The following is an 8,169-nucleotide window of genomic DNA, read 5'->3' as shown; positions in this document are numbered from 1 at the left end:
TCGGACTGTGTCGTCCCAACCACCGCCTGACGCCCAGCCACCACCATCGGACTGCGTCGTCCCAACCACCGCCTGACGCCCAGCCACCACCATCGGACTGTGTCGTCCCAACCACCGCCTGACGCCCAGCCACCACCATCGGACTGTGTCGTCCCAACCACCGCCTGACGCCCAGCCACCACCATCGGACTGTGTCGTCCCTCAACCACCACCCAACACCCAGCCACCACCATCGGACTGTGTCGTCCCTCAACCACCGCCTGACGCCCAGCCACCACCATCGGACTGCGTCGTCCCAACCACCGCCTGACGCCCAGCCACTACCATCATAAAGCAGAAATCCTTCCTGCATTTCATCCCATATGCTCTTTTGTAAAGCGTCTCGAGATAACACTTGTTATGAATGGGCGCTATACAAATATTGATTGAGCGATATCAAATGACACTGTTAAAGGAAGAATGAAATGTATGTATTCAAAAAAACTCACAACTGAGGGTGGTAGAAAACAGATAGAAATCATCTCACAGAAAAGCATTTGAGGAGCACAACTACAGTTTGGATCATTGGCAGTAAATAATAATGGATGAAGCCTGAGAGATGTCACCCATTGGTTTCTGAAGGGACACTCGAGGAACTGCAGTTTTTAGCTCTTCTGCATTGATTTAAATACTGCGTTGTAGTCTGGTGTTAAAGTTACCAGAAGCCCTGCTTGTCAACATGCAAGGCAGGCAACTGCTTGGGGCCCCTGACCAGTATGAGGGCCCTCAGGGCTCACAAACTTTAAGCCACAGCAGCCTAAAATGTGCAAATTTTGCTGTGAAAACCAAAGTTTGTCAATGAAAGTCAACCAAGAAAAATAAAGAGGAATTATCTGACTATTGGAGAGAAAACAGACACAGGAAAGAAGAGGAAGAGTCAGGATAATGGCGGACAAAATGGTGATAAATGTGGGTTGTTTAGTCCCCAATTATTTCTTGCCTGGGGCCCCAACAGACTCTATAGAATCACCACTGAATGTTATGCTTAATGGATATGTATGTTTGAATAATGAACACTCAATGTGTGGAAAAAAAAGTTTGATAATATACAAATTCCACAGTGTGTTTTAAACCCAAGTACTTAAACACATCAACAAAATGAGCTGCAAGTAAACTAATTGAATTCATCCAGCATAATTAATCTCATCTGTTTGTGTTTCATTGGCCTGCGTTTTTTTGTTGAGCAGAGACTCATTAAGTTGAATGAGTGTTTTGATGCAGTGTGATGGGGGAATTTAATTGATTAACTTTCTCTTAATTTAAAAAACTTGAAGGGAGGAGGCGTCATGAACTAATGACTGACAGCACTGCAGCACAAAAAGTTCTGCGGATTATGGTAGGTTCCAATTTGATAACTTTGGGATGCAAACTCGAGTGGAGGGTGGTTTGAGGTGTCTCTGGAGGAGGGCAGAGGCTTCAGTATGGAGGAGGGGTCGCCAAGGGGTCCTAGTATTATTCTATTATTGTATTTTTTCTCCCTTTATTTAACTGATGTACATATGTTTGATTTTTAACTTCTTGTCATTTTTGATAATTATATTCCTGTTTCTTGAGCTGTTGTGACAAAAAACATTTCCCCCATGAGGGATCAATAAAGTTTATCTTTATCTTTATCTAACAGCAGTTTGTTATGAGATGATGCACTTTCATTATGGAAGGATATTATAAATCTTTGAAAGCACTTTATCACGACTTGATGTAATCAGCGATGTTTGTTTTAATATATTTAAGGGTTTATTTTGAATGTATTTCATCTTTGGACTGAATCTCCCATCTGCACAACAAATAATTTCTTTAAGGTACTAATAAAGAAACCTGCAACCTGCAACCTGTGGCAAGTTTTAATCGTTGTTTTCATGATGTCCGGAGACAAAAACTTAATTCATTTGTTGAAGTGGCGGTTGGCATGTATGATTTTGGTGTAATAATAACCCTTTCCAGATTGGTGAATGAAATGTTTTTCAACAAAAATGAACAGTCCAAGCCCAGCTATGGAAACACTTTTTTGGTACAGTTGATAAAGTTTAATATAGTATATTCTCAACAGCTTCTTGACTAGGATACCAACAAACAAATCGTGTGGAAACACAACTATTGGTTTGTTTCTCTTCCCATCTTTGTCCTCCATTTCAGGCTCTCCGTCCTGCTTTCTTTTTTTTTCTGAGAATAAATCCAGCAGGTAGTGTGAAGAAAAATCTGGTAAAACAGTGTTTTTCAAGAGTCAGAACTCATTTGGGTCTGCTCGTTGGAATAGCCTGGGAAACTGATAGAGACCAGGAAACTCAGACTCGGCTGGCTGGCTGGCTGCACGAGTCGAAATCTGCCATGTTCCTTCCTCACACCATCTGCTGATGTATTCTGGAGACCTGTGGGTGATATGTAAGGGCTGTGTGAGAGCGAATGTGAATGTCTATGTCAAGTGTGTGTGTGTGTGTGAGAGAGAGAGAGCAGGAAGCGTAATCGGAGCATATGGGCTGTGAACTTGTATAAGAGAATAGACAGAGCAGGAGGACGAGAGGCTGAGAGGTGACGAGGAGGCTGTTTAAATGCTTGCATCGCTCGTTAAAAACACTTCTGAATGAAAAATAATGAGCTGGATGAGAGGTTTTACATCTTTAAGACATCCACACACCTTAGTTTTCTTCTTCAGCACTGATAAATGAGACCTTTTTTCACCTTTTTGGCTTTTATAGGCTACTTCAATGACAAGAAAACTGCCTTAAATTTGTGCAATTGATGATTAAACTGAGGGAGAAAATCTTAATTTGATAAATATTTCATAGCTTATGTGGTGACCATTTTAAAACAAACCCTATATTGTCCAAAGCAGTCGCCACTGGGATGTGAGTTGTGGAACTATTTCCGGACGTGTGCACCTGGCGTTGCAACAAACAAATGTCTGGTACTCTTTCCCAGTAGAGTCTTCAATCTGTTTATCATAGTTCATGATCAGGGTTCACTAATGCACATAAATGTCCCATTCTGTCCAATACATCATAAAGTATAAACTGTTACATCCAAGTCAACCCGACACAGTCAAAAAACGATATGCTTCCAAACACACCTGAATCCAATTACCTGGAGCCTTGACTTTATGCACAGCATAAGACAAGACTCCACCCAGTGTTCAGTGTTAGAATTACAATCAAATACAAATTGGCAGTGTTGTGTTGGGGTTTCTCTCAAGGATCAATAAAACAAGCATTTTAGCTCCTACAGCTTACGAGTACCTTTATATGAACACAACTAGTGCTGCACTTATCGAAACCGTTATATTTTATTCTATAACAAACCACAAAAAAAAAAAAAAATGGCAGAAGGTTTTCTGTCTTGGTTGTCCAGCAGGAGAGAGAGCTCAAAGTTGTGGAAGCCTGGCTTAGATGCCCCTTCCCCTCAGGTGAAGCACATCTGCAATCACAGGTAGGTGGGCGGAGTCTCCCAAGCAACCAGCAGGCACGCCAAAACTCTGAAACGCCAAAGAACACAACAAGTAAAACACCTTGGCCAGGGCTGTCACACCGGTCTCGAGACCACTTTTTGAAGTACTCGGTCTACTGGGTAAAAACACAGACTGAGGAAACGCTGCCATGAATTCATAATGAGGAAACACAAACGGTAAGGTTACAATGTTAGAATTCAATATTCAAGATGGTAAAATAAGATACAGATAGATAATAACAAATAAATAAGCTAATTATAAAAATACAATAGAATAAGGTTGTGTATAAATCAATAAAACAGACAAAGATATGAATTACATTCTTTGACGTTATTTTGAAAGCTTGGGCCATGTATTAAGAAAGGGGGAGGGCTGGGTACGTTTTTTTTCATTTCATCGTACATGCTTTTCGAACATGGACTAGTTCAACGGGGGAAAAAAATGAAACTAAGATATTAAAGGCTCTAATTCATGTTTGCTTTGTTTGCATGTGTATTTTATTTTATCTTTTTATTAAATGTTTGAAATAAATGAGTGAATGAACGAAATGGATTAAAACATTTAAATATGTACATAAATGAAACTATATAGGTTCAAATAAGATTCATTTGGACTAAAAAAGGCGGGTCTTGAGTTAAAATGTTGACTTCAGCTCTTCAGGTAAACTTTGAGTTCTGACTTTTGGCACAAAATAAAGGAAAATACCATTTTTATTATGTCATTTCTTACAGAGACATTTGATCACCTTTAACTGAGCTGCATGTGGCGATGTACACAAATGGTTTAATGTTTAATAGAAAAAACAGGTGAATTTCTGACTTATTGTAGAAATGATTTACAATGACAAAAGCTTTCATTCTCAGCCCCAGTCAACATGATGAATTGCTTACCACATACAGAGTCGTACACAGCCAACACAAACAGTTATATGATGAACAAACCGGATCAGGAAATCTGATCTGCCCTTGACAACAGAACGGTTTATGGAGGAAAAACCAACCAGGAAACATTTAGCCAAATGCTGAGCCTCTTTTTTATTTAATTTATTTAATATGGCAGACTATATTAGATATGATCAATATGTCTTTACTGGCAGGCTATGTACCACAGTCATTTAAAGTAGTGGTAATCAAACCTCTACTCAAAAAAACCTACTCTAGATTCAGGAACTCTAGCTAACTATAGGCCTATATCCAACCTTCCTCTTATCTCAAAGATCCTGGAGAAAGTGGTAGCTAATCAGCTGTGTGACTTTCTCCATGACAACAGTTCATTTGAGGAGTTTCAGTCAGGATTTAGAGTCCACCATAGCAATGAGACTGCACTAGTTAAAGTTACAAACAATCTACTTCTAGCTTCAGACAGGGGACTTCTCTCTGTGCTCGTCTTGTTAGATCTTAGTGCTGCTTTTGACACCATTGACCATCAGATCCTATTATACAGACTAGAACATTTACTTAGAATTACAGGGACTGCTTTAAGTTGGTTTGAATCCTACTTATCAGACCGTTCTCAGTTTGTACATGTTAATGATAAGTCCTCTATGCACACCAAAGTTAGCCATGGAGTGCCACAAGGTTCAGTGCTTGGACCAATTCTCTTTACATTATTTATGCTTCCTCTGGGAAATATTATGAGGAAACACTCCATACAGTTTCACTGTTATGCAGATGATACTCAGCTTTATGTATTGATGAAGCCTGATGGCACCAGTCAGTTATGTAAGCTAGAAACGTGCCTTAAGGACGTTAGGACCTGGATAACCAGAAATGTTTTGCTACTTAACTCAGACAAGACTGAAGTTATTGTGCTAGGCCCTAAAAACCTCAGAGAGACTTTTTGTAGTGATTTGACTGTCCTTAATGACATCAGCCTGGCATCTAGCACCACTGTTAGGAATCTAGGAGTTCTATTTGATCAAGATATGTCCTTTAGCTCTCACATCAGGCAAATTTCAAGAACAGCCTATTTTCACCTTCGTAAATATCCAAGATCAGGAATATCCTGTCGCAAAATGATGCAGAAAAACTAGTTCATGCATTTGTTACCTCCAGATTGGATTATTGTAATTCTCTTTTGTCGGGGTGCTATGGTAAGTCTCTAAAGACTCTTCAACTAGTCCAGAATGCTGCAGCTCGTGTACTGACTAGAACTAGGAAAAGGGACCACATCACTCCTGTGTTGGCTTCTCTGCACTGGCTCCCTATACAGTCTAGAATAGAATTCAAGATCCTTCTTCTCACTTACAAGGCTCTAAATGGCCAGGCACCATCTTATCTTAAGGAGCTACTAGTGCCGTACTGCCCCTTGAGAACATTACGGTCCCAGGATGCAGGCCTGCTAGTGGTACCTACAGTCTCTAAGTGTACTATGGGAGGTAAAGCCTTCAGTTATCGGGCTCCTCTCCTCTGGAATCGTCTTCCAGCCGGGGTCCGGGAGGCAGACATGGGCCGTATCTGAATTGCCAAGTACATACTCAATCTTTCAGTATGCAGTAGGCAGTAGGCAGACCGTACTATCCGTGCTGCATACTGTTAGTACCTACTATTCAGTATGCACACACAGTAGGCAGATATTTGTGCCTACTTCGTCTGATTCATTCAGTATGGAAGTGACGTCATTTACGTTACCCGAACCGGCCGCATCCACCCGTTTTTTTTTTTTCCGTTTTTTTTGTTTAGCTTTATTCAAGATGAGTAATGCACATACAGTCAGGTAAAAAAAAAAACAATATTACAATGTAAATCAAGTAAAAGACAGATTAATTAACTAAATCACATACAGTACATAAAGGAAAGTACAAATGAAGGACAGTAAGATACGGAATATAAAGTAAAATAAACCAATAAAGACACATTTAAATAGTGAAATTATTATTTAAATAGAGGGGGAAAGGTTTTATAATAATGCAGACATTTGTTATATTTTCTGTTGTTAATTAAAAGTAGTGATTTCAATCGGGAATTCTAGATTAAAAATTGATTCTATTAATCCACGCTTGTTTGTTTTAATTTGGAGGCGCACGTGACGTGCCAATTTACGTGTAATTTCGCACAGCATTGTGGGTGGTAAAATACAATTAATTTCCTGAAAGCACGCATCCGATCCATACTGCATGAAACCCGGAAGTTAGTATCCATACTGAAATGTTCAGTATACTGCGCTGACCCAAAAAATACATACTGAATGACCACAAAAGTTCAGTATACTGAAAGGCCACAGTCTGTATTTTTAAGAATAGACTTAAAACTTTCCTTTTTGATAAATCTTATAGTTAGTGCTGGTGTAGACCAGCTCCTAGTTATGCTGCTATAGGCTTAGACTACCGGGGGAACTGGCACCTCTCTCTCTCTCTCTCTCTCTCTCTCTGTGTGTGCATATACAGTACATCATATTACTGCATGTATCTATCTGTAAATCTCAGTCACTAACCACCTACTTTCCTGGGAGCTCTTAAGCTCTCTTAGGCTCCTCGAGATTGTTGGTTGATGACCTGCCAGAACAACCCCCCCTCCCCACCGGATTGTTGATGGACGGCTTGCCAGAACAAACCCATCCCCACCGGATTGTTGATGGACGGCTTGCCTCCCCCCACCCCCTTGCTCCCTATCCCTCTTCCTGCATCTTATCCCATCTCTCCCCCTATCCCTTTCCAAGCCCGGCGCAGTCTAGGCCTGTGAAGGCTGTTTCGTCATGAGCCGGGGATCCGGCTGAAGATTTCTGCCTTTTTAATAAGGCAGTTTTTTCTTACCACTGTAACCTTTTCTGCTTTGTTAAAGTGCTCATGATGGATATGCCGGGTCTTTGTAATATAGCAATAAGTAAGGTCTTTTTACCTGCTCTTTTGTAATGTTAACAGACAAAGAGTAAGGTATTTTACCTGCTTTTTGTAAAGTGTCTCGAGATAACACTTGTTATGAGTGGACGCTATACAAATAAAAATTGATTGATTGATTGCGCACTTAATGATGTTATTGATGAGGATGTTTTTGTTTAATAATGGTGAGTTTTGAACTCTCAAGATCAGCTGTCCATGTTGTGCTTTGCCTCTGGTCACTTCCTGTCAGCACCTGTGTGTCTGATCGGACTCAAAGCTGATCGTTTGCTCTTACTGACATTGTTCCCTTTTTTCTAGATCCTTGCTTGTGTTGTACTTACTCACTGATGTACGTCGCTTTGGATAAAAGCGTCTGCTAAGTGAATTGTAGAATTGTAGAAAACCATGAAACTTTGATTACATTTTTTTCAACTTTGGCAATACTTTTTTAAAAGTTTCCCCAAAACCCTCCTCGCTCCGCACAAGGTAAAGGTGAAAACAGCTTCTATCAACATTCAGACTCAAAAACAAGAACAAACTGCACAGAGCAGGACAACTTTTTGGGGAGTTTGCGCCTGAATATAATTTGCGCTATATTCTTTGTGAATTAGACTTTAAGGCAGAGCAGATAGTGAGAGCGAAGAAGGATGTGCAATTTTTGGTCACAACTGATTCTTGTTGAATCAGCCCCGAAGTGTAGATTTAAAATGTACTCTTCTTTGGAGACATGCATAGCCAAATATGTCACAAGTTTACATAACAGTCATATTTCAAACTGCAGTACACTTTACATTTCACTGCACATCTGTAATGTCATGATTTGGTCTGTTTAGTTTAGTTTTTTCACAGTTTAGATGTGTTTATCTTTTAGGTC

The sequence above is a fragment of the Labrus bergylta genome, chromosome 9 (genome assembly GCF_963930695.1).
Source record: "Labrus bergylta chromosome 9, fLabBer1.1, whole genome shotgun sequence".
In the NCBI taxonomy this organism is placed as follows: Eukaryota; Metazoa; Chordata; class Actinopteri; order Labriformes; family Labridae; genus Labrus; species Labrus bergylta.
Note: the sequence above shows the minus strand (reverse complement) of the source record.